Source organism: Podarcis vaucheri (genome assembly GCF_965113315.1).
Source record: "Podarcis vaucheri genome assembly, chromosome: 6".
Classification (NCBI taxonomy): Eukaryota; Metazoa; Chordata; class Lepidosauria; order Squamata; family Lacertidae; genus Podarcis; species Podarcis vaucheri.
Genome location: NC_138764.1, coordinates 13,359,111 through 13,387,045, shown reverse-complemented (window position 1 = coordinate 13,387,045; position 27,935 = coordinate 13,359,111). Strand labels below are relative to the sequence as shown.

Genomic DNA, 27,935 nt, shown 5'->3' with positions numbered 1-27,935 from the left:
CGAGTGGTTTTGGAGACTTTTTCTGGTGTGTGGTTCTGAAGGTGAGACAATATTGCTACGTTTGAAATTAGAAATTAATTTGATTTGGGTTTTGTTCTGTTTGGCCTCCAGAGATATCTCAAGGAAGCAAAACTGGAGCGGCAAGTATGAACAGGAATGACTGGCGAGCATCAAAAGAGACACGTATCTTGACTATGCAGCAAATTAATTACAGAAATATAGATTCACTACTTCCTTGAATTTTGCAAGGCATGAGGGACTACAGGGCACCAGAGTAAAGCAAGGGAAGGGGGAATAGCTCAGGGATGGAGCAGGTAAATTGCCTGCAAATTATCTCAGCTTCAGTCCCTGGCATCTACAAGCAGACCTGGGAAAGACTCTTCTTGCCTGAAGAAACACTGAGCTGAAGCTAGACAATAGCCAATGTGGTGCCCTTCAGATGTTGTTTGACTACAACTCCCATCAGCCCCAGCCAGCATGGCCAATGCTCTGGGATGGCCAATGACATTGGAAGTTGTAGTCCAGCAATGTCTGGCGGCCACTCCTGTTACGGGGGATATATGGCTGCTACTAGCCCAGGCATAGGCAAACTCGGCCCTCCAGCCATTTTGGGACTACAACTCCCATCATCCCTAGCTAACAGGACCAGTGGTCAGGGATGATGGGAGTTGTAGTCCCAAAACATCTGAAGGGCCGAGTTTGCCTATGCCTGTACTAGCCTATATCTCTGTCCAAGATCTCCAGATTTACCATTTCTGAGGGTTTTTTAAACTGGAGTTTCTGCAGGATAATATGGGGAAATAATATGGGGCTTTATATTTTATCATTTATACTTTAAACTGCATCATTTTCTTACAGAGAAAACACTTGGATGTTGACAAACACACACTCCCCCCATGGAAAAACATAAGATGCACATGCATCTTACAGCAGCAAATTCCCCTCCTTTGACAATATTTGGTAAGGGTAATAGTCTGCATTACCCTTTGGGAAAGGGTAAGGAAAGGAGTACGGCAAGGCTGTATATTGTCTCCCTGCTTATTTAACTTATATGCAGAATTCATCATGCGAAAGGCTGGGCTGGATGAATCCCAAGCCGGAATTAAGATTGCCGGAAGAAATATCAACAACCTCAGATATGCAGATGACACAACCTTGATGGCAGAAAGTGAAGAGGAATTAAAGAACCTTTTAATGAGGGTGAAAGAGGAGAGCGCAAAATATGGTCTGAAGCTCAACATCAAAAAAACGAAGATCATGGCCACTGGGCCCATCACCTCCTGGCAAATAGATGGGGAAGAAATGGAGGCAGTGAGAGATTTTACTTTCTTGGGCTCCATGATCAGTGCAGATGGTGACAGCAGTCACGAAATTAAAAGACGCCTGCTCCTTGGGAGAAAGGCGATGGCAAACCTAGACAACATCTTAAAAAGCAGAGACATCACCTTGCCAACAAAGGTCCGTATAGTAAAAGCCATGGTTTTCCCAGTAGTGATGTATGGAAGTGAGAGCTGGACCATAAAGAAGGCTGATCGCCGAAGAATTGATGCCTTTGAATTATGGTGCTGGAGGAGACTCTTGAGAGTCCCATGGACTGCAAGAAGATCAAACCTCTCCATTCTGAAGGAAATCAGCCCTGAGTGCTCACTGGAAGGACAGATCGTGAAGCTGAGGCTCCAATACTTTGGCCACCTCATGAGAAGAGAAGACTCCCTGGAAAAGACCCTGATGTTGGGAAAGATGGAGGGCACAAGGAGAAGGGGACGACAGAGAATGAGATGGTTGGATGGTGTTCTTGAAGCTACTAGCATGAGTTTGATCAAACTGCGGGAGGCAGTGGAGGACAGAAGTGCCTGGCGTGCTCTGGTCCATGGGGTCACGAAGAGTCGGACACGACTAACCGACTAAACAACAACAACAACAACAATAGTCTGCATGCATATACAGCAAAATGCTTACATATATGATTGTTACATGTGGCGATCTACACATGCATTGAAGTATCATGGGGAAAATCTCTCCCCCCCCCCTATTTTTTACCCAAGAAGACATGGCCTCTAACCTTTCTCCAATGAAAAGAGGGACGTCCTATTCCATTACCCTCTAATATTTATCCGATGAAAATAGGGACATCTTAAGGTAAAGCAGGGCATTCTGGGATCAAATCAGAAACTGGGACAGCTTTTTGTACATCTGGGACTGTCCCTGGAAAACAGGGACACCTGAAAGGTCTGTGACACATTCACCCAAAACAATTTTTATTTTTTTAGCCTAGTGGTTACTATATTTAGGCTATTCACTTAGCCTAAATATAGGGAACTGGGAACCAGCGTAATCACCCTAAAAGCACATAAGACAGTGATAACTATCTATTTCCCAACTGTTGAGGTCTAGATCTTGTGAAAAATAAAAAATCGTATTCAACTTTATTCCAGCACACTTGGCACCAATTCCCCATTTTGGGTTGCATGGCTCATGTTAGCTGTTACAAATACAAAATGTCTCTCCATACTGAAAACCGTGTGTTGTTCTGTAGTGGCCTGTTATCTCTGAAAATGTTGCAAGATGTGTTGGCATAAAAAAACCATACCAGATTAAAACAGGTCATATGATGGGAAGAAGATAAGTCAACGTGGGGCTGGCTGACGCAGAACCCTGTCATCCTCACTTTAGTTCACTGGGGTTGATGAGAGGGTTAGTGGATTTACTCAAGTCTATCCTCTTTAGCAGAGTTAATGCAGTTCCTTCTTTGGAACGATGGAAACATTTTAAATGCACCCGGGTCAAATTTTCACTCGACATTAAAAGTTATGTGAACTCGGCCAACAAAGTTGAAATGGCATTAGTGGCAGCAAAAAGAACAACACTGACCCCCCATTTTCTGCGGCTTAGCAATATTAACCAGTTTCTTATCCCAGTTACCATTGTCTGTCTCCCACCATTTTAACGTCAGGCAAATAGGTCTCCTGTGAATTTAGTTTAGCGTTGTTTAAACTCGTCAGAGCTTTTGGAAGCATATCAACAAATCTTAAACAAGAGCAGGAAGTTTAATGGGTAATGGTAGAAGCTCTTCCATGAAAGAAATTCTAAGTCTAATTCTAAGACTATTTATGTATGCAACCACAGCTGCGTGGATGTTATTGGCTCAGAGATGGAAAGAAGATAAAGTCCCTACCAAAGAAGAATGGCAGGTTACTATGCCGAAATGGCTAAAATGACTGGAAGAATCAGAAACCAGGAAGATTTTAATAAGGAATGGGAAAAATTTATAACTTATCTTAAAAACCATTGCAAACAGTTAAAATCATTAGTAGGACTGGAATAACACTTGTAGTTTAATGGTGAATTTTGGACACAATTGAGGAGTAAAAGATTTGGATTATTATAAAAGATACAGGAGGAAATCATTAACAATAGGACCCACAAAGGGAAGGAAGGAAGTCCAATAGATTCTTTGGAATCTTGTTTCTATGTTGTATGTTGGATATGCGACTGCAAAATTTTAATGTGAAAAACCATGTATGTATGTATGTATGTATGTATGTATGTATGTTCTCAGTGATACTGCAAACCAGGAAAAATAATAACTCTAAGTCTTCACTTACAACATGCAACCAGTTGGGAGAACTGCAAACTGACTAATATTTCATGTGAACTGAGTGTGTACTCAGAACAAATCCCAGAATCCTCAGCAACATGCAAGGATTCTGCTGGAGATTTTCAGGGTTGGTTCTCTCAAAAGATCGGTATATGTGGAAAGGATTCACTGAGAATAGGAAGCTTGAAAGTCAATGAATTAGTTGCATGCGTATCAAAATATTTTTGATGTCTGTCCCTGGAGACCTTTGAACAAAGTAAGTTGGTTCTAATAATGGAACGAATAACTGTTGTTACATTAGATCTCATCATACTCTCAAAGATATATTGGGTTAGAAATCTATCAATTTCCATTTTTCTCAGTTTCTCAATATTAAGTTGAGCTGTCCACATTTTCCACATCAGATTGTCATTTTTTTAAAGTCATCATGAACATTCACCCACATTTTAGTGGTAATTTGTCCTAATATAAACATTTGAGTGAATTTTTCATAATATACACATTTCTGCATAGCAATGCTCCTTAATATAATGGATTTTGTATGCTATTGTAATTATTATTTGCATTTTTATGCACACTTTGCCTTGGTATGTGTATTTTCGTACTTATTACTGGAGAACGGCATTGCAAAATTTGGAGAAGTGGGAATATCGGAGGATGCCTGTATTTCAGGTCACATGCTGTTTCAGAAAATGGGAATCAGGCAGGTTTGTTTTTAAATGCGAACTGAGTTGAATTCTGCCCCCCACCCCCAATCCCTAGGCTAAATGCATATATTCCATAAGTGGAATTCGACTCACACAAAGGCAGTTCCCAGTACTGATTCTCTGCCCCCTCTGCCAACCCCTGAACCCACAAAAACCTGCTCTAATGAATCAGGGCACCTTCCAAAACAGCATAGGAGTTGATACGAAGGGGTGCAGTAAGAGAGAAAGTGGTAGGCAATTTTCAGCTATTAGCAGAAGCTCCTATGGATCAAGCATCAAGTTCACAGAAGGATACTGCTGATTCCATCCCTTGGGCCTCTTTCAGACTTAATGATAAACCATGATTTATCATTATGAAGTTGCGCCTAGCCCCACATACTCTACCTCACTTCTGGCATATCTGGGGGGAGGATATTTGAAGGTTCGACGAACCACAGCTTGTGGTCTTGCTATGTTTGAACCTGGACAAACTGTGGCTAGTCTTAATTATGGTTAGCAGAAACAAACCAATTGCAAACCATGGATTATGAAGCTGGCTTGATTTAACTAACTCTAGTTAAGATTAATGGCAGCCAATAATAATAATACGTTTTAAGCTGTCCAGATGGGTGGGGTATTATTATTAATTATTATTATTATTTAGGGATGCGGGTGGTGCTGTGGGTTAAACCACAGAGCCTAGGACTTGCGGATTAGAAGGTCGGCGATTCGAATCCCCACGACGGGGTGAGCTCCCGTTGCTCGGTCCCTGCTCCTGCCAACCTAGCTGTTCGGAAGCACGTCAAAGTGCAAGTAGATAAATAGGTACTGCTCCGGTGGGAAGGTAAACGGCGTTTCCGTGTGCTGCTCTGGTTCGCCAGAAGCGGCTTAGTCATGCTGGCCACATGACCCGGAAGTTTTATGCTGGCTCCCTCGGCCAATAAAGTGAGATGAGAGCCGCAACCCCAGAGTCGGCCACGACTGGACCTAATGGTCAGGGGTCTCTTTACCTTTACCTATTATTATTATTATTTATACCCTGCTCATCTGGCTGGGTTTCCCCAGCCACTCTGAGCATCTCCCAACAGAATATTAAAACATGATAAAACATCATCCATTAAAAACTTCCCTATACAAGGCTGCCTTCAGATGTCTTTTAAAAGTCAGGTAGTTGTTTATTTCCTTGACATCGGATGGGAGGGTGTTCCACAGGGCGGGCACCACCACCAAGAAGGCCCTCTGCCTGGTTCCCTGTAACCTCACTTATCGCAGTGAGGGAACTGCCAGAAGGCCCTCAGAGCTGGACTTCAGTGTCTGGGCTGAACGATGGGGGTGGAGACGCTCCTTCAGGTATACTAGGTTTGTACATGGTGCTAAACAGTGGTTGGTTGAATGTAAGAATGCAAGTTGAGCATCCTGGATCAGGCCAATGGCACGCCCCTAGTCCAAAATCCTGTTGTCACAGTGGCCAACCAGATGTCCATGAGAAGCTTGCATGAGTGCAACAGCACTTTGCCAACCTGAAGTTCTCAGCAACCATAACTGGATATGTAATCCCTTTGACAGTAGAGGTAGTAGCCATTGATAGGCTTGTCCATGAATGTGCCTAATCCACTTTTTAAGGCATCCAAATTGTTGGCCATTGCTGCCTCTTGTGAGACCAAATTCCATAGTTTCATTATGTACTGTGTGAAGAAGTAATTTCTTTTATCTCTCCCGTATTTCCCACATTTGTTGGATGTCCATGTGTTATGAGAGAGGGAGAAAAACTTTTGTCTATCCACTTCCTCAATGCCATGCATTCTTTCATAAACTTCTATTGGGTCACATCTTATTTGCCTTTTCTCTAAACCAAAAAGATGCCAAACGCTTTGACAGGTAAGTCACTCCATTCCATTGAACATTTTGATAGTCCTTTCCTGAACCTTTCCCCTACAGCTCTACAATATCCTCTCTGAGGTAAGGCAACCCAAACTGCACATGGTATTCCAAATGTGGTGACATCATAGATTTGTATAATGGTTTCACCAACCGTTTTATTTCCTATTCCTTTCCTAATGCATGGAATTGGCATGGAATTCACCTGAAGGAGCGTCTCCACCCCCATCGTTCAGCTCGGACACTGAGGTCCAGCTCTGAGGGTCTTCTGGTGGTTCCCTCACTGTGAGAAGTGAGGTTACAGGGAACCAGGCAGAGGGCCTTCTTGGTAGTGGCGCCCGCCCTGTGGAACGCCCTCCCTTCAGATGTCAAGGAAATAAACAACTACCTGACTTTTAGAAGACATCTGAAGGCATCCCTCTTTAGGGAAGTTTTTCATGTTTGAAGTTTTATTCTGTTTTTCATGTTCTGTTGAAAGCCGCCCAGAGTGGCTGGGGAAATCCAGCAAGATGGGCAGGGTACTAAAATAATAATAATAATAATAATAATAATAATAATAATAATAATAATAATAATAATTCACAGCTGCTAAACACTGGGTTGGCATTCATCTGGTATCTGCTGCCAACCTGTTCAGTCATTGTCAGTTCTGGCTCCCTGAACATATATGTGAAATAAAGACATTTTTGCCCCAGCATCCATCACTTCACACCTGTTCACATTGAGCCACATTCACCATTTTACCACCCATTCACTCAGTTTGGAAAGGTCCTTTCGGAACTCTTCACAATCTGTTTTGGCTTTAACAACCATGACGAATTTAGTATCATCAGCAAATGTGGCCATCGCACTGCCCACTCCTAACTATCTGCATTTCCCAAACTTGCATCTCCAGCTGTTTTTGGACTACAACTCCCATCATCCAAAGCTAGCAGGATCAGTGGTCAGGGATGATGGGAACTGCAGTCCCAAAACAGCTGGAGGGCCAAGTTTGGGAAACCCTGCTCTAGATCATTTGTGAAGAAGTCAAAACTTACAGGTCCAAATACAGCTCTTTGGGGGACTCTACTTTCTACATCCCTCTATCAGGAGAAGAAGAAGAAGAAGAGTTTGGATTTGATATCCCACTTTATCACTACTCAAAGGAGTCTCTAAGCGGCATTCTCCTTTCCCTTCCTCCCCCACAACAAACACCCTGTGAGGTGAGTGGGGCTGAGAGACTTCAGAGAAGTGTGACTAGCCCAAGGTCACCCAGCAGCTGCATGTGGAGGAGCCGAGACGCGAACCCGGTTCCCCAGATTACAAGTCTACTGCTCTTAACCACTACACCACACTGGCTCTCGAACTGCCCTTTTATTCCTCCTCTCTGCTTCCCACTTCTTTACCAGTTCCTGATCCACAGGAGAACCTCTCCTCTTATCCTACGACTGCTAAACGTACTCAGGAGCTTTACCATGTCAAAAGCTTTTTCAAAGCCTAAGTACACTATTGTCAACCTCTATCTCTTGTTGCTGTCGTTAGCATCTGTCTGTCTCAGGAGATGATGGAAGAATATTTCTTTGGGGGTAAAGTCAAACCATTGGAGAGTTACAGCACCTACTGTGGCTGTAGAGACCGACATGGGAGAGACATGTTTTATTGCAGGTAGGGCAGATGAAGGTGTTCAGATTTGCTTGTTGAAACTGTTGAAGAAACTTAATAAGCACGTAAGACAAGATTTGCCCTCGCAAATAACAGGTTTGGAATTTCCCAAGAAAGATGTTGAATTATTTTTGTATGCCACAACTGCGGCTAGTATTTTGTTAGCTAAAAAGTGGAAAACCCAAGAAATACCAACAGTAGAAGAATGGCAGATGAAGAGGATGGATTTTTCGGAGCTAGCCGACCTGACTGGAAGAGTCTGCGACCAGAAGGAGGAGGAATATCAGGAAGAATGGAATAAATTTAATGATTATTTAGCTAAATTTGTTAAGTCAAACTAGCTGGAAATAGCTTCCAGATATTTAATGGGCTTAGGATTGTATTTATGTTAAGCGATAAAAGAATATGTTCAATACTATAAGGAGAAGATTTAAAGATGTTAATGTTCAAGTTAAAGTTTATAAAAATTGAGATTTGGAAAACCGTTATAAATGGCTATGCAATGAAATTCAACCAAGGGGAAACGAGGAAGTCGCTTTACAAAGTTAATAACTGTTATTTTTAATAAGGTTATGATTTATGTTTGCTATGTTTGTTTGTTTTGTGTGTTTGTTTGTCGATAATATTGTAAAAACCAACAAATTTTTTTGGGGAAGGAAAAAAAAAATATTTGCCCTCGCAGAAGCCAGACTGGTTCTGCTTTAGCAAGGTGTGTTCTTCTATCTGCTTGGTTATTTTATCTTTAACAATAATTTTCCCAGGACAGGAGTGAAAGCTTCTAATCTGCTCCTTGTGGTGACACCAAAGAGAGGATGGGAGGGAGAAGAAACATAGGAGCCCTGATGCACAGACACATGACAATTAACTATTATTAACCTGCTACTTTTTGCAGTAAGGTTCAATTTTTATACAGTGGTGCCTTGCAAGACGAAATTAATTCGTTCCGCAAGTTTTTTCTTCTTGCGAGTTTTTCGTCTTGCGAAGCACCGTTTCCCATAGGAATGCGTTGAAAATCAATTAATGCGTTCCTATGGAAACCGCTTGCCAGGCTGGCGGTGCGGAGAAGGGCTTTTCTCCACACCGCAAGCCTTCAGGACAGGTACGGGAACAGAGGGGAAGGGGCGCAGCGCTTCTCCTCTGTTCCCGGGGATTGCGGTGGGAGGAGGGTTTTCCTCCCCACCGCCAACATTCAGAACAGCATTCTGAATGTTGGCTGTGGGAAGGAAAACCCTCCTCCCACCGCAGTCTTCAGGACAGCCATCCAAAGGCTGGCGCGGGGAGAAGGTCTCTCCGCCCCACCGCCAGCCTTCGGAGGAGCCTTCCGAAGCCTGGCGGCGGGAGGAGGTCTCTCTGCCCCACCTCCAGCCTTCGGAGCTTCGGAGGAGGTCCGAGGACAGTGGGGAAGACGCGCTGCGCTTCCCCGCTGTCCCGGAGATTTCCCTATGGGCTTTCGTCTTGCGAAGGAAGACCATAGGGAAATTCATTTTGCGAAGTGCCTCCAAAATGGAAAACCCTTTCGTCTAGCGGGTTTTCCGTCTTGCGAGGCGTTCGTCTTGCGGGGCACCACTGTAAATGCTTCCAAATGTCAGTTAAATCAGCATTACCAGCATCACACCTCCACTGAATATTAGGAACTTGATACATTTTGCTGTGTATAAATAAATTCTCTTTGACATTAAGACAGATTGAAGCATAGTGTTCTGTTTGTCTGCTTATGTACAGAAAAACGACATGGAAATGTTAAGGCAAATATACATAAAATATTTTCCTCTGCGTTTAAATCTATCAATTTTTTTGAGACAAATCTTTGGCTTTTATTCTTTAATAATCTGTTAAAAATGGACAGCACCCTATTTTCCCTTGAATTATGCAAAACCTTATCATTATGAACTCATTTGGTTGAAAATCATGAAAAAACCACAGAACCTTTTATTTTACAGTGAAACAACTTTTTTATATGAGATCACCAAATGCCTGTGTCTTTAAATCATTCATTCTTAGTTAAGCTTTTCTGGCCCAAAATGAAAAAAAATGTTGCATGTTATAGGACCAATTTTACTGTTGAATAATAACAAAGACAAAAAGGTGAGAGCATAAGAAAAAGTAATATGTAAAAGAAAGAAAATAAGTAAATAATAAAAGCAAAGAAGCATTAAAACAGACTTTAAAAGTCATGCAGTGTTGTAAAAAATGAATAATAGATCGTAATAACCATTGGAATCCAGAACATATATCTTAATTCCTCACTTTTGTAATTCTATGCCTTTTAAAATCTGTGTTAATATTTCTCCTCTCAAATTCTTTCCCCCCTTTTTTTGCAGTTTTCCTTTTGTTTTCTCTTGCGATTTTATGTATCAACAAGGACAGAACAAGTGTACTCACATTACGCCAGATCCAAAGATACACTGCCGCTATGCCCGCAGACCAGCCACTGAATCCAATATGTGCCCAGCCTGCAAAGGGGGTGGGGAAACAAACATAAAATACGGTAAGTATTTATATATATATATATAAATGGTTGAAAAACAACAGCTAAACATGCTCCTGGCATCTTCAATACTCACCAAGCAGGGACTGTGCGGTCAGTGCAACCCATAGAGGGTGGTAACCAATGTATTCACAATGGTTGTGGCATTCCCCCAGCACATCCTCACACATCCCATCAAAGAGGACACCACAGCACTCCCAGTCCATCAGCCCCAGTAGCCCAGACAGCAAAACTCCCAGTGTTTCCAGTACCTAGAGATCCCTGAGAACTCTACAGGCAGGGCATCATATCTCCTTATGTTCCTCTCCATTGTAGTTTTGGAAGTCATGAAGGGGGAAGGAAGGAGAAGATGGATACACATAGCTCCTTGGACAGAATTCAACAACCATCTAAAAGTAAAAAATAAAGGAACCCTGGACGGTTAAGTCCAGTCAAAGGTGACCATGTGATTGTGGTGCTCATCTCGCTTTCAGGATGAGGGAGCCGGCGTTTGCCCACAAACAGCTTTCCAGGTCATGTGGCCAGCATGACTAAACTGCTTCTGGTGCAACAGGACACCGTGATGGAAGCCAGAACGCACGGAAACGGCGTTTGCCTTCCCGCCGCAGTGGTACCTATTTATCTACTAGCACTGGCGTGCTTTCAAACTGCTAGGTTGGCAGGAGCTGGGACAGAACAACGGGAACTCACGCCGTTGCAGGGATTCAAACCGCTGACCTTTTTATTGGCAAGCCCAAGAGGCTCAGTGCTTTAGACCACAGCGCCACCCGCAACAACCATCTACAGAGGGCCAAAGAGGGCTGTGGTCTAAAGCACTGAGCCTCTTGGGCTTGCCGATAAAAAGGTCAGCGGTTTGAATCCCTGCTACGGGGTGAGCTCCCGTTGTTCTGTCCCAGCTCCTGCCAACCTAGCAGTTTGAAAGCACACCAGTGCTAGTAGATAAATTCAGGACACCCAGCAATGTCTATCACAGACATACACTGTCAACAAAAACCTCCACTGGCTCACTGCTGCCGTAAAAAGGGACCCCTGACCATTAGGTCCAGTTGTGGCCGACTCTGGGGTTGCGGCGCTCATCTCGCTTTATTGGCTGAGGGAGGCGGTGTACAGCTTCTGGGTCATGTGGCCAGCATGACTAAGCTGCTTCTGGCGAACCAGAGCAGCGCATGGAAATGCCGTTTACCTTCCCGCTATTTATCTACTTGCACTTTGACGTACTTTTGAACTGCTAGGTTGGCAGGAGCAGGGACTGAGCAACGGGAGCTCACCCTGTTGCGGGGATTCGAACCGCCGACCTTCTGATCAGCAAGTCCTGGGCTCTGTGGTTTAACCCACAGCGTCGTCTCAATATGCTAACCCCCCACTCCCCCTAGCTCAAAGGCTATTTGCCTTAAAAACCTATCCATTGAATATTAATTTAATGCCACACCTGGTTTGCCATCACTGCTCCCATTTTTAGCTTTGCTAAAACTTTTCTCATCTATTTCCAAGGTTGTCCATCTTTAGGGTTCCCCCCAGAGTTCTATCTCTATGTCGCTCTTTAACTGACATGCATCAAAGTTCAGCACATGGACACTAGAGCATGTGTTGCACATTGTGCTATTTCCCACAGTGCAGCTGCTGATATATACCAGTAATTATACCCCTCACCCTCAAAGAACAAATACTGTCTTGGCTTTTAAATCAGTGGAGGACAGACTATTGCAAAATAAAGGAGTGCAGAACAACAGAGCCTTCAACAATGCCATACCCTCCAACATTTTTTGGATGAAAATAGAGGCATCCTATTCAATAATAATAATATCCCACCCATCTGACTGGGTTGCCCAGCCATTCTGGGCAACTTCCAACATATATAAAAAATAATGAAACATGCAATACTGAAAAAGGTACTTTGATGCATATATGGTGGAATTGTTTAAACATCAAACAATTTTAGGAAACAATATATAATCAAATGAAAAAAATGTTCAGATATTCATTTAGGAAAACAGCAGAAGGTTTTCTGTTGGGAATAGTACCAGGAAGTCTAAAGGAAGAATACAAGACATTATATTTATATGCAACAGTAGCCGCAAGGCTATTGATTGTGAAAAATTGGAAAAGTGGTATAATACCGACAAAAGCAGAGTGGGCTGCCAAATTATTGGAGTATTATAATGTATCCAAAACAATGGGAGAAATTGGAAGGCTCTCAAAAGAGAAGATAGACAAGGGCTGGAAGGCGTTTAAAGGATACTTGCAAAATCATATTGAAAAATCAGAACGCCTATTAGAATAAACAAGTTCCGCTATAATGACTGAAATCCTAATTAAGATGGATAACAATATGCAACAGAAAAAGAAGTAGAAAGTTGGTTTAAAAGCGTGTGAAAGAAAGTAATAGAAGTGGAAAGAAATTGCAATTGAGTAGATTGGAAGTCTAACACAAGGGTGGGGTGAGGGGTGAGGGATGGTGGTGGGAAAAGGAAGTATCTGTGGGACTGAGTGTGGTATGTATGAATATTTTTAAGGATTGTATGAAATGTATGTTTGTCTGTATATTCGTAATATGTATGTATGAATGTTGAATTATTTTAATAATTTTTTTTTACCCAAGATGAGCCGTGTTCCACTTACAAAGAAAGGTGTGGTTTCTCTGCCTCCCCTCCCTTGCTCTGGTTTATGTTTATTTTTAAAAGCTGAGGGTTAAAAAAAGTAAAACGAGTCAATTAATATTTAAAACTGCTTTGGGCTTTCACCACTGAATGGAAAACCACGAGACTTAACTTCTCTGCTCAAGGGCATTTGTTTCCTTTTTAATTAATTCTAAATTTAATCCTGCTTTCTAAATTTAGTATCGAGAAAGACACAAGAATAGCCCCAGAGGGCATGGTTTAAATTAGGTCTTATGGAATCACCTGATAATGCAGTTTTGAACACCTTGTGGGCAGGTAAAGGAGTTAGTTAAAATTCCAAGATGGCTTCAAAAAACCAAACCATTAGGTAATTACTCAACAGAAAAGTAGGGTGCCTAATTATCTTACGTTGATAAGTAGGGAATAGTGAGTGCCATCTTAATATTTTCTGAATTCATATTAATAATGGTTTTTATACACCACATTCAACGTTGCAGCATTGAGTCAGTGGCTCATGTGTTTCTGGCTTGCACTCTTTATAAAGATTTGAGGAGTGAGGTTATTACCCCTCTACTATTGTCCATTCCGGGTCGCTCAACCATTCCTACTGTGTCCGTCCTTTTAGCAGCTCAAGATGATCAGGTGACAGCAAAAACTGCAAGGTGGGGGCAATTAGAATAAGATTTATTATTGGATTATTGATGTAAACCCCCCAAATGTACCATATTTTTCGCTCTATAAGATGTACCAGACCACAAGGTATGCCTTTTGTTTTTATTTCTACCAAATTCAAGAAAGCAAGCAGGTTAGGATGGAAAGAGTTCCATAGCAAGTACCGTATTTTTCGCTCTATAAGACGCACCAGACCACAAGACGCACCTAGTTTTTGGAAGAGGAAAACAAGAAAAAAAATATTCTGAATCTCAGAAGCCAGAACAGCAAGAGGGATCGCTGCGCAGTGAAAGCAGCAATCCCTCCTGCTGTTCTGGCTTCTGGGTTAGCTGTGCAACCTGCATTCGCTCCATAAGACACACACACATTTCCCCTTACTTTTTAGGAGGGAAAAAGTGAGTCTTATAGAGCAAAAAATATGGTATTTTCTGTAGTTTTTACCTCTCTGTTCAGTGCATTCTATTTTATTTTATTGCTATGGCTAGTGGCCGATGCAAATAATTAAAAAGAAAATGTTGGGATTATTTCAGAATCTGGAAATGTAGATCCCAAAGGCAATTTCTAGGAGCCAAGCATTTTGTATTTGGGATTTTGAACATCTACAATCCTTTGCATCTGAGACCAGGTGAGAAAGTCGTGTCCGACTCTTCGTGACCCCATGGACCAGAGCACGCCCAAGAGTTTACTGATTACAAAAACGTTCTTGCAAATATTTGAGAGCATAGATTTGCATGAACGTTTTTGTAATCAATAAACGCTTTGCTGTTTCACCAATTTTGTTCAGATTTTATTTTGAGGGTCTCTGACCCACTTCTAACATCAAACAAATGCTGTCAATACCTGACAAACTTTGTCCAACAACAAAAAATTATTTCCCCAGTTTTTGGACATACACCAGTGAATAGTGTCAAGTCGTACTGAGGTAACTGTTAACATCCACAATGTACACCAAATTTGTCTGGGAATTTTGATATCCGGCAAATCTCAGACAGCTACTGACAACTACATCTCTCTGGATGCAAATTCCAAAAGCAAAACACACACACTCAAACACAAACACAAAACTGAATTGGAGATTAAAGGCTTTATAATTAGCAAGAAGCAAATATATGAATCCCATGCACTTAGATTCTAGGGTTAAGCTGTCATTGACCTAACTGGGGCAGAATCAGTTTCCTCTTCTGAGGCAAGTTCTTTAATTACTGTGTATATCTGCTGCTGTGACCATCTGCTGCCTTTGGTAGCTGTTGCTTGTGGTTTTGTAACACTCCAAGAAATGTAGCAGCGCCGACCTAACAAACCAGGCCACAGCAAACAACAATTTTTTCTAAATAAAAACATATCGGCTCTACCCCCACCGTTCAGCCCGGAGATCCAGCGCCGAGGGCCTTCTGGCGGTTCCCTCATTGCGAGAAGTGAGGCTACAGGGAACCAGACAGAGGGCCTTCTCGGTAGTGGCGCCCGCCCTGTGGAACACCCTCCCATCAGATGTCAAAGAGATAAATAATTACCTGACATTCAGAAGACATCTTAAGGCAGCCCTCTTCAGGGAAGTTTTTAATATGTAACGCTGTACTGTTTTTAGCACTGATTGGGAGCCGCCCAGAGTGGCTGGCGAAACTCAGCCAGATGGGCGGGGTATAAATAAATTATTATTATTATTATTATTATTATTATTATTATTATTATTATTATTATATCAGACTTTTATAATTGAAACGTAATTTTATAAAAGTGGCTCAGCAGATCAAAAATTGTGCAAACATTACGTGACCAGGCGGCGACAGCCCCAGCCCCCAGGGATCATAAGGAAGGAATAAAGACTCTGACAATGTTAGATGGAATTAAAATTAGGCCACAACTTTATTAAACTTCCGAATGTAGGAAGACCTTGGCTTAGGCCTTGGGCGTGTATCCCTCCCAGCCTCCCAGCCAGGGGAACTGGGGCTCATCAGGGTAAATGGGATATGAGGGTGCTCTGCGAGACGTAAGTGAAGCAGGCAGCCCAGCCCAAATCCCCGCACTCAGGGTACTTCACTGACAACCTTTCAGTGTATGGCCAGTGACACCCATATATATAACCCCTTTAAGAGGGGGACCCTGGAATCGTCGCTGCAGGGGGGTGAGTCACCACTTCACGCCCACCCGACCCATTATAGGGAAGAAAAGACTAAAGGATTCCACCCAAGGCCATAACCGCCAAAGTTGTGACGAATTGCTATGGGGAAGACAAAACCTGCCAATGCAGGAAAATTTCTTCCCGGTCCTTCAACAGCAACCAGTCAAAGACCGCAGCAGCGGCCGCTAAACAGGGAAAAAAAGTTAACCTGCAAACAAGAAATCATTAAACTGAGGGAGGGTAGGATGGGTGAATCTCCAGAGCCGACTGCCTGGCTATTGTTGGCTCCGCCCCTATTTATAAAGAGAGCAGTGTTTTGGATCCAATGTGAGAATGGAAAGGCACTTTGGCTAGTGCAAGATGAAAGGCACGTTGTGCAACTGCCTTGTGCAAATGGAAAAGCACTATGGTTTGTGCTAGATGACCTCCCTGTATTCTGTCAACCCCACTCTCCTGCAGTACCTGATTCTGCCCCATTCTGGATAATTTATTGTATTTTATTTATTTACTTATTGAACTTATATATAAAGGTAAAGGGACCCCTGACCATTAGGTCCATTCGTGACCGACTCTGGGGTTGTGGTGCTCAGCTCACTTTATTGGCCGAGGGAGCCGGCGTACAGTTTCCAGGTCATATGGCCAGCATGACTAAACCACTTCTGGTGAACCAGAGCAGCACATGGAAAAGCCGTTTACCTTCCCGCCGGAGTGGTACCTATTTATCTACTTGCACTTTGACGTGCTTTCGAATACCGCCCAATTAATCCTCAAGTGTAAACTTCCAGGAGGTGCCGGAGGCTGCAGTGGGAAGGGGAAGTAACTCTTCAACCACATTTTTATGGACCCTATCCCGTTGGTGAGAACCTAGGAGACCAGGGTTTGAATCCCCATTTAGCCATGATGTTCACTGCATTACTTTTGGCCACTCTCAGTCTCTCAGCCAGAATCTAGTGCTTTTTTCCTGGGGGGGGGGGTGCAGGGGTACCCATAGCCTTAAACATTTTGTGACTCTTTGTACTTTTGTCCATTTTCTGTTATTGCTTTTCCCTGATTTGAACTATAAAATGATGGTTTTCTCGAGTCAAAATGAGAGTACCCCTAAACATGCCTGCCTAAATCTATTCACAGGGTGGCTGTGAGTATATAATGGGGAGGGGGAGAACCAGGAGGAAATGTGAAATGTGAATGTAATAGTAAATCTAATGGGAAAGCGTGTTCTCCTTCATGGAGAGCACGTATTGCGGTGGGGGCTGCCAGGACACTCCAAAGTTGGGGGCGGGCTAATTGTTCATTGGCCACTGATGCGATTGGGGCTTTTGGGAAGAAGTTAATGTTGCCATTTGTTGATTGACAGCCAGAAATGCTAAAACTCCTTGCACGAGGCTAGGGCTTCCTCTTTTCGCCCGTGCATCGGATTGCCCGTCCCTCCCTCCCTAGAATAGGGTTGTTCGCTTTGACCTTGCTATGCCTGTCACGGGGTTGTCTGCTCTTGGGGCAGGGGCCTGGTAGGAATTTCGTCCATCTGGCTGATTGGCTGGGGCCATTTGGTTTTTGCTTACTGCGTAGCAAATCGTCACAACTTGTAAGGTTGCGGTTAGGCATTGGTTTATGGTTTGGTTGGTTGAGGGGTATGGATTGGATGTGCCTGCCCCTCTAATGCTGCTGCTGCTGCAAGGGATTCCGTTAAAGGAATTGGGGGCTAACTATTGCTTGTCCACTCTGTCAAGGGGGCTCGGGCCATAGCAATGAGCTCCTGGTTGCATTTGGGGAGGGCTGAGGGCAGGTTCCCTGTGCCGACGCTACCCCAAGTGTATTCCCCTTTTCTGACTTTCGCATCGTGCGGAATGTCAGTCTGTCCCCCACGGTGGGGGCAGATAGTCGCAACCAATGCCTAAGCAACCACTCACAAATTTGTATTTCAATAAAGTTTTGGCCAAAATTATGCCAAAAATCTTAAACAAAAATTCTGTGTGATCTGTGAGTTATTGGGGTGGCCCTGGGGACCTCGACACGCAAATGTGCTTAGTGATCCATTTCATACTAACTGAGTGGAGCTAAGGAAGAACTTAACACATGCGTAGGCAAACTAAGGCCCGGGGGTGGATCCGGCCCAATTGCCTTCTAAATCCGGCCCACGGACGGTCCGGGAATCAGCGTGTTTTTACATGAGTAGAATGTGTCCTTTTATTTAAAATGTATTTCTGAGTTATTTGTGGGCCATAGGAATTCGTTCTCCCCACCCCCATATAGTCCGGCCCCACACAAGGTGGACCTGCCCCTTGTTGAAAAAGTTTGCTGATCCCTGACCTAATAGATTGGGACAGAAGCAGGAGGAGACATGGTGGGAGAAAGGAAAAGCCAGGCAGAATTTTGTGGGTCAGAGGTGAAACCAGGGTAGAATCTTGGAACACAGACATATCCTGAATTTAAGGCGGGGAGATCCTTACAATCTTATGGAAAGCCAATAATTCCATCTTAGAATACGAGAATCATAGAACAGTGCAGTTGGAACAGTTGGAAGGGAATCCCAACTTGATTTATTCCACATATTTTGCCACCTCCCATTTTGTACAAACATTTGAAAACATTTTCAAAAGATGTATTTAACTTGGTGGAAAAGAAGCCAAGTCTGATTTTAATCAACAAAATACAGTATCGATGTTTCTAACCCTTTAAGTAGCTTCAGCAACCTTGGCAACAATTGTGAACACACTTATTAGGGCATAAGCCCCTCTGAAAATTATTTATTGTTTATTAAATTTGTACGCTGCCCTTCCTGTGTAGATGTCAGGGCAGTTTACAGCATAGAAATACAAGATAAAACACAGACTTGTAAAAGAGTATTGGGAAATGATCCATAACAAATTGGAGGGGGGGGGAATGATTAAAAGTACCTTCCCTAAAAAACTAGAGTCCTTTTTGTTGGGTATAATGCAGACGGAAATTCCCAGGTTTCAAAAAAGGATATTTATGTATGCCACTACTGCGGCCCGGGTTTTGTTAGCCCCAAATTGGAAAACAAGAGAGGTCCCAACCAAAGAAGAATGGCAACTTAAATTGACAGAATATGCGCAGCTTGCAGACTTAACATATAGAATAAGAGAACAAGAAGAACATACCGTATTTTTCACTCTATAAGACGCACCAGACCACAAGACGCACCTAGTTTTTGGAGGAGGAAAGCAAGAAAAAAAAAAGATTCTGAATCTCAGAAGCCAGAACAGCAAAAGGGATCGCAGCGCAGTGAAAGCAGCAATCCCTCTTGCTGTTCTGGCTTCTGGGATAGCTGCGCAGCCTGCATTCGCTCCATAAGACGCACACACATTTCCCCTTACTTTTTAGGAGGGAAAAAGTGAGTCTTATAGAGCAAAAAATACGGTACTTTTAAAGAAGACTGGAAAATGTTTATTGAATATATGGGGGGGAATTGTGTACACTTGAAAATGCTTGCAGCATTAAGATAAATTCAACAGTGTAAATAAGTTTTGATGGATGTAATAATGGAATACTGAATGGTTTAGTTTAGGTAAAATGTGCAGGGATTTATGATATGCAAAATGAACCACGGAAAGAGAAGAAGGGAAGTCACTGATATTTTAAGGGTGTTTAAACAAGTATTTAAAATCGCAAAACAAAAAAATCACACACACACAAACAAACACAAGGTAAAACACAAAATATATAATAAAAACAAGAACAAACCAAACCAATAACACCCCTTCCCCCTCCCACAAGCACACTTAAAAAGACATGGGATGTTAGCCAAAAGCCTGGCTGAAAGGGAACGTTTTCGCCTGGCACCTAAAGATGTATAAGGAAGGTGCCAGCCAAATCTCCCTGGGAAGACCATTCCACAAATGGGAGCCACTACAGAAAAGGCCCCGTTCTCGTGTTGCCACCCTCCGGACCTCTTGTAGAGGAGACACACAAAGAAGGGCCTCAGAAGATGATCACAGAGTCTGGGTAGGTTCATACGGAAAGTGGTGGTCCTTGAGGTTACCTTGGGAGTTACTTCCAACGTTAACACACAATGGATTGAATGGCCAATTGGTAAACTCGGCTTTCCAGGTGCACTTGCTAAGAATTTGCTTTCACCAAACACTCTTACCGTCTTTTCAGTGATCCAGCTTCCAAGTCAATGTGCTTTGTGAACAAGGATGGTAGGTGTTTGTGGGGAAAGTAGCTGAGCTTTCTTTTAAGTGACTGGATTTCCTACCCTATATCTTTCATCCTATGCAAATGCAACCAAAAACATCCACAGCTTGCTCCTAGTAGAAAGACCCATCAGAGTAAATGGCAGAAAAAGGTAAAGGATCCTTGGACAGCTAAGTCCAGTCAAAGGAGAATATGGGGTTGCAGCCCTCGTCTCGCTTTCAGGCCGAGGGAGCTGGCATTTGTCTGCAGACAGCTTTCTGGGTCATGTGGCCAGCAGGACTAAACCACTTCTGGCACAACGGGACACCATGACTGAAACCAGAACGCATGGAAATTCCATTTACCTTCCTGCCACACCAGTACCTATTTATCTACTAACACTGGTGTGCTTTCGAACTGCTAGGTTGGCAGGAGCTGGGACAGAGCAACAGGAGCTCACTCCCTTGCCAGGATTCAAACCGCCGACCTTCTGATCGGCAAACCCAAGAGGCTCCGTGGTTTAGACCACCCTGGGCGCAACAATAAGTTCTCCTCTTCCCCTTCTTAAAACACTTTCTAAAGACTATGTAGATTGGCAGAAGTGTACAGTACAAGTGAATTAAAAACAACATAAATGAATCTACCTTGTCAGCTCAGGTGCTCAGCTCCCGGTTTCTCCAGTGTAACCACCAACGTCCTTGATTGGTTGACGCTCAGGCAAATGTGGCTCCTCAGCTGCCTTCTCCTCGAAGATAGAAAGATCTGGAGAGGAGATTGAGGCCTCAGGATCATGATGACCCTAACAGAAATAGCTCTGTACAGGTAAGAGGATTACTATAAAGGAATTAGCAAATTCTGTTAATTAGCGTGGGCCAATGAAATGTCAGGCTTCCCAAAGGTTTAAAGGATTTGATACATAGATATAATTGAGAAGAAAACAGGGAGGGTGGGGGAAGAGAGAAAAGAGAAAGAGCCAGTCATAGTTGTGAATGGGATCTAAATATTGTGATCCGTTCTTCCACAAGGCATCACTAGCAGGAAAAATTAGAGGAGGAAACTTCAGGTGTTTGAAGAAAGTTTTAATACCTTTCAGAATAATATTCTTTAAGGGGCATGGTTTACGTGGCTATTCTCACCAAGTGGATGAGTTTTGCTGTAATGGGGTTTCCTCTTTCTCCCTACCCCAACCGACAGATGGATAAAATGCCCCGTTGTCTGTAGAAATAGAAATAAGCATATCTTCCTAATTGTACCACTATTTAGTTGGTTCAGCAGTATTTTCTCATTCAGACTGAGCAAAAGTCAGTGGCATGCTGTGTTTGTTCCTACTCTGGCAAGCTTAACACCAGCTGTACCATTTTGTCCCAAACTCTTTGCGTGTCGAGGTCCCCCCAATAAAACACAATTGACACATGCTTTTTAGTTTAAGGTTTTTGGCACAATTTTGGCCACAACTTTATTAAAATTACAAGCAATGTGAGTGGTTGCTTAGGCATTGGTTGCGCCTATCTGACCCCGCACGGGGACAGACTGACATTCGCACGCCCACAAAGTCAGAAAGGGAAAACATTTCAGGGGGAGAGAGACGGGACTGGGTACCATGCCTCACCTCTCCCCAAATGCTCCCAGGGGCTATTGCGTGGCCCTAGTCCCTTGACAGGGGTTCGGACAAAAGCATGGGAAGCCTCTGGGTTCCTTTAATGGAAAACCCTTGCAGTAGCAGCATTTTGGAGGGGCTTTCACCACTCGCGCATGAGCAGATGCTCAAAATGACGTCACGCGGAAGCAGCAAAATGCGACCCGCGCACGCACGATGCGCTGTCGCATCTTACGTTCTATTCAGGATGCGAATGGGGCTTCAGATCCCGTTCGCATCCCGAGGTACCTACCACTGTATTGTGTTTTGCTGCACTTTCCCCCAAAGCAGCTTTGGACCAAATTTAGGAATGGGGTGAACTAGCTGCATCTTAAGCCAGTACTGTGTACCCAGTAATAGTCACACAAGACAATGTAAACGGTTCTATATGGTGAAGTTTTGCTTTCATTTTTAACATTTCACTATGGTCAGATTGCTAATAAAATACAGTGGTACCTTGGGTTACAGACGCTTCAGGTTACAGACTCCACTAACCCAGAAATAGTACCTCGGGTTAAGAACTTTGCTTCAGGATGAGAACAGAAATCACATGGCGGCGGTGCAGCGGCAGTGGGAGGCCCCATTAGCTAAAGTGGTACCTCAGGTTAAGAACAGTTTCAGGTTAACAACGGACCTCCGGAACAAATTAAGTTCTTAACCTGAGGTACCACTGCAGTTGTATACAGGAAACTATCCATTAACAGTTCAGCTTGCTCATTTCAATGTGTTCTTCCTAAAGAGCTGTTTTTTGAGCTTAACCCTACTTTCTGAAACAGTTAATTTAATTCAGCTAATTGCTGATTTTAAACAGTACAAATGTTAATTTAGCTCTTGGGTACATCCCTTTGGGTTCCTTGAGCTTTGTGATGGAAGAAACAAGTGGTAAATTTGTTGCTGTCATGAGCTGAAGACAGAAACATATTGTGATCATGGTATTTCCCCTGCCAGGTAAGTATCAGACAGAAACATATTGAGTCCTCCCCTTCTATTGTGAATTTATCTCTTTCAGAATGGCATCGTTCTCTTCCACCAAAGTAGTGTGGTGCCTTTTTTGGGAGGGCTGGCTTCAATTTTAGCTTTTTTTGGGGGGGGGGAGGGGTATATAAAAACTGACTCTCTGGTATAATAAAGCTTTGTCTTCCTTTGTACTTTAAGGTTTTGGTGCCTGTGTGGAGATGTTTCAGACAAAGAAATTAGAAGTTCCAAAATGCTCCATACAGTAGTTTTCTCCCCAGGCCAGCAGGCCACCCGGTTCCTTATAAATACATGAAATGAATGAAAAATTCTGCGTTGCACTGTGGACAAATAATGCTTTGTACATGAATGCATATTATTTCATCTCCTAGATGGCCTTCCTGCCAGTAGGGGATGCTCTTTTTCTTTGAGAAGCTGTGTTCAGAGTAAAGTATTAAAAAGAACACATGGCTAAGGGTTTCTTCATATGGTATAGGTCTCTGTATACTATATTTGAGGGGACGTGGGTGGCGCTGTGGTCTAAATCACTCTGCCTCTTGGGCTCGTTGATCAGAAGGTTGGCTGTTCAAATCCCCGTGACAGAGTGAGCTCCCGTTGCTCTGTCTCAGCTCCTGCCAACCTAGCTGTTCAAAAGCACGCCAGTGCAAGTAGATAAATAGGTACCACTGCGGCGGGAATGTAAATGGTGTTTCTGTGCACTCTGGTTTCCATTACGGTGTCCCGTTGCGCCAGAAGCGGTTTAGTCCTGCTGGCCACATGATCCGGAAAGCTGTCTGTGGACAAATGCCGGCTCCCTCAGCCTGAAAGCAAGATGAGCGCCACAACCCCATAGTCGCCTTTGACTGGACTTAACCGTCCAGGGGTCCTTTACCTTTACTTTTAAAATACAGTGGTGCCCCGCAAGACGAATGCCTCGCAAGACGGAAAACTCGCTAGACGAAAGAGTTTTCCGTTTTGGAGGTGCTTCGCAAAATAAATTTCCTATGGGCTTTCTTCGCAAGACGACAATGTCTTGCGAGTTCCTGCTGGTCCCCCCCCCTGTTCTAAGCCACTAAGCTGCTTATCAGCTGATCCAATCAGCAGATAAGCCGCTAAAAGCCGCTAATAGCGCTAATCCGCTAATCCTTCAATGGGCTTGCTTCGCAAGACGAAAAACCGCTAGACCACGAGAATCACAGAACGGATTATTTTCGTCTTGCGAGGCACCACTGTATAGGTCCCTGTATGATGGTCAGTGATGTAAGTGGATTGGTTTGAATAGGACTCGCACCTCATAACTAAGGTTAGATTACCAGCATAACATGCTATCTTTATCACTGGTGTTTGGCCACGTTTTCTGAAACATTTCAAATTGAAATGCAGGAAACACATATCTGAGAACCATGGCTGGCTAAAGTCATGGAAAACACACGCAAGCTTTCACCTTCATGGAAATGCTGTGGTAAGTGGAGTGGCTGGTAATTCTGGAGAATAGATCTAGAATTTTTACACATTTGCATCGAGTCGCCGCCAATCAAAGTATTAGCTCAGCCATGCTTTTAACAATAATCAAAATTTGTTCTGAACCAACTAGAAACCTAAAGAGAATATTGCACTAAGTGCCATAAGCGTGAGGCAAATGGGTGGGTAGATTTTTTTTTTAAAATAGAGATTATTACTTTGGCTCATGTACTATAAACAGCTTTTTGGCATGCACACGGAACGGTTTGCTCAAACATCTCTGATGTTACAGATAAAATAATAATAACTGAAGACATTTGAAATATGTTCCAACTGAAAAAAAAATTAACAAGCCCACTGCACAAAGTCCAGATATATTTTCCTATCTTGGCAATGCTCTTTTGCAAAATGCTATGTTGAATAATAACATTACTTATTGTCTTAGTGTGCCATCTCTGCTTTCAGCATGTTCTTTCAAAGTATCATGAGAAGCACATGGCTTTGATTTCCCCATTAATGTCAATTTTATCAAGCTTTTGTCTTATGTATATGTAATTTAAAAAGAAAGAAAAGGTCTCTAGTTCATCAGTTTTTTAAAAATAATAATGAAGACGATCAATTTGCTTTCACTTCTTTCTGTTTTAAAATTGTATCCTTTTCTAGAAACTATAGGATGGGTAGATTAGGTATCCCTTAAAAGTCACATTTAGCCAGCGTTTATGGGCATAAGGGGGCAGTGTTGTACAAGTGAGCACTTTCCCTATTCAGAATAGCTTTGTGCTTTGCGTGGAATTTTCCGCTGAATTCTTTTTCAGTGACTTTTTAAAATTGTAGACAATGAACATAACCGGGGTAAAGCAAACATTTGGTAAAGATTTCTGCCCCTCCCCTGAAGCATGACAGTTTCAAAATGAAAGTTAAGACAGGAAAATGTTTGGCTTAGCCCTAATTAAAACCCTTTCTTGAGATCAACTGCTATAGAGAACAGACATTGTGGCAGCTTTAATCTAAACCGGAAGCAAGTCATTTAAGACAAGGCAGTTACTGCCCTTATTACCTGCCTGCCGTTAGGATTCCAAACATTGTTTTCTGCTGTTTGTTAGTAGCAAGATCTGCAAGAAAGCTGTCAGATAGAGCAAGGAGCTTGGAGTTCGAGATTCTTTTTTAAAAATATATATATAATTTTTTATTTGATTTTACAAGTATAAAATTCTAACACTACAAATTACATATCCATATTTAAAGATTTCCCAGAATCTCTGGACTTCCCACCTTCCCCTCGATGGGTCCTGTTGTACACCTTCTCAACTGCATATTATTTCATAATCCATATTTTATATCTCTCCATATTGTCCATAATATTTGCTATTTGTTATTAGAATCTTGCTACTCTTTCCATCTGCTTACAGTGGTCTCCTAGATAAATTATATTCCCCCCTCCCCATTCTTTATTGAAGTTTTGTTCTTAGTTCCTGAGCTTTCCGGCCATTTTGGTGTAATCCATCAACTTGGTTTGCCATTCCTCTCTGCTAGGGACTTTGTTTTCTTTCCATCTCTGGGCTAGTATGGAGATTCCAGGTCGGGTCTGTGTGCTGTGAGTTATCTGGCACTGGATGTACCAGTTAATACATTTGAGATTGTATGTCATTGTTCACATCAAGAAATTTGTCTTGTAGCTGCTTGTGTTGAGCTATTCCTGGATGATTGGAAGGGCAGACTGTGGCATAGCTGTCAACCGTCTCTTATTTGGCGGGAAAGTCCCTTATCCCAATGCTGTGTTCTGCTGCTGTCCCTTATTGATGATGTCCCTTAAATTTCCCAGGTTTCAAAGGAAGCAGCTCCTCTCCCTCCCTCCCTGCCGGCCAGGGAGGAGAGGGCTCCAACTGTGTTGCTTGGCTGCGTTGCTCACCCAATAAGAAGTCTGAGAACGACTGTGGGGTGGAGCTTGCATGCCTTGTGCCAATCAAATCGGCCGCGTTGCCTGGGGACTCCCCTTTGCTCAGCGCTTCCCAGCGGAGAGGTGACAGTGGTTTTCCTTGCTGCATCCCCTTTGCCGGGTTGCTGCGCTGTGGGAACCACCGCTTGAGGCTTCGTTTGGCTGCTGGCTGGGCATTCTGCCTTTGGCTCGGAGGGGCTCAGAAGTTGAACATACCTGTGCTTGGAAAGTCCCTTATTTTGGCTGCTGATCCCTTATTTTCGAGGCTCCTGGTCCCTTATTTTCAAATCTGTAAGTTGACAGCTATGGACTGTGGCACTTAGATAAAACTTAAGAAGCTTGCTAGATCAGGTCAAAGGCTCATTTTGTTACCACAGTGACCAGCCAAACGCCTATAGGAAATCCATACGCAGGACCGAAACACAATGGCACTCCCAGTTCCATGATTCCCAGCAGCCAGGATCCTGACTTATGCGGCACCCAAAAATGAGTATCTTTGGGTCCCGCACAAGACCAAAAGATAAAATAATAATAATAATAATAATAATAATAATAATAATAATAATAATTTTATACCCCACCCATCTGGCTGGGTTTCCCCAGCCACTCTGGGTGGCTTCCAACAAAATATTAAAAACAATACAGCGCCAGACATTAAAAACTTCCCTGAACAGGGCCGCCTTCAGTTGTCTTTTAAAAGTAAAATAGTTGTTTATTGCCTTGACATCTGCTGGGAGGGCGTTTCACAGGGCAGGCACCACTACCCAGAAGGCCCTCTGCCTGGGACATTCTGGGATCCAATCTGAAGACAGGATGGCACCTGTAATTCCAGGATGTCCCCGTCAAATTGTGACAGTTGGGGATGGGGTATGATACCATGCAATCGCAATGCCACCTCCATTTGTCTCCTCCGCTATCGATTTTCATTCCAGCTGTAACTAAGCAGAGAAGAAATGATAACGGAGAGGAAATGAGCAAGGCAGACATACAACAGGGATTTCCCTTATGTGCCAGGAAATGATTGAAGATCCAAAGTCTTCTGGGAAAGCTTGCAGTAGAAGGAGGGAGGGAGGAATTAGAAACATGCACAGGTGTTTGAAATAGGATCATACGATTGCTTTAGGGACTTAGGAAGGACTCTCCAGCGGCTCCCTTGCATCGTGGAAGAATTTCTTTATCTTCACTCTTTCCCTGCCAACACAATAAACGGAGGTCACCTTTGTCTTTGAATGCCTCTAGCACAGATTGCCCTGAGCTGGCTCCGTATATGCAGAATATCCTAATGCTGCCTTCTAAAAATGCGCTGAACGTATAAAATGAATATTCTTTTGGGCAGACATATACCGTACTTTTCCGTGTATAAGACTAGGTTTTCCCCCCTTGCAAATCATGCTTAAAAGGGGGTGGGGTGTCATTTTATACATGGGTAGTGCATAGCGTGGACATTTGATTGGCTGCTACTGTGGCTGTAGGTGGCTAATATGCGTGTTATTGGTTGCTGCGTCAATGGGTGGTGTTGATTGGGCGACGCTGCGGCAAATGGGCAGTTAATTTGCAGCTTCTGCTGGTGAGGAGACAGATGGAAGGCGTTTTTTGCGACTCATGCGGGTGAGTGATTTTTGGCATCCCCCCAAAAAAAGCTCAACCCTTGGTATCCCCCCCCAAAAAAGATCAACAACTCTGGGCAATCCTCCCCCCAAAAAGATCAACAACTTTTTGCCAACTCCCCCCATTTTCTGAAATTTCAGTCCATGGGGGTGCCTTATAGACAGAAAAGTACAGTAGTTTGTCCTAATAACATTCATTATTTAAATAATAATATTATTATTTATATGTCGCCCATTGGACAGGGTTGCCCAAACCACTCTGGGTAGCCCCCCACAAAATATTAAAAACACAATAAAACACCAGCTATTTAAAAACTCCCCTGTGCCTTCAGAATTAATCGTAATTTGGATTTATTCTGATTTGGATTCATAGTTACCTGAGCATAGTAATATCTTTGGCTCAACGTTCAGCAGTCTCTGTATGTTTGCTTCTAGGTTTAGAACATGAAATCTCCACTGAATGTAGAGATATCGGAATTAAATTTGGAACTCATAGTAGGGACAACA

At 43.1% G+C, this 27,935-nt stretch overlaps 1 protein-coding gene across 2 annotated transcripts in view; it reads right to left on the bottom strand.

Annotated features, from left to right (window-relative positions):
* The window catches only part of PDC (phosducin), a 30,965-nt gene extending 10,381 nt beyond the window's left edge, over positions 1-20,584 (bottom strand). The window contains exons 1-2 of one of the 2 annotated variants that reach the window (XM_082225577.1): positions 20,479-20,584; positions 10,186-10,256 (exon numbers count right to left, since the gene is read on the bottom strand). The gene's annotated coding sequence lies outside the window, so the exon portion shown is untranslated. Of the gene's footprint in view, positions 1-6,550; positions 6,665-10,185; positions 10,257-20,478 lie in introns of those variants that run through there. The other variant, XM_082225578.1, reaches the window with a different exon arrangement.
* Between the last annotated feature and the right edge of the window lie 7,351 nt (positions 20,585-27,935).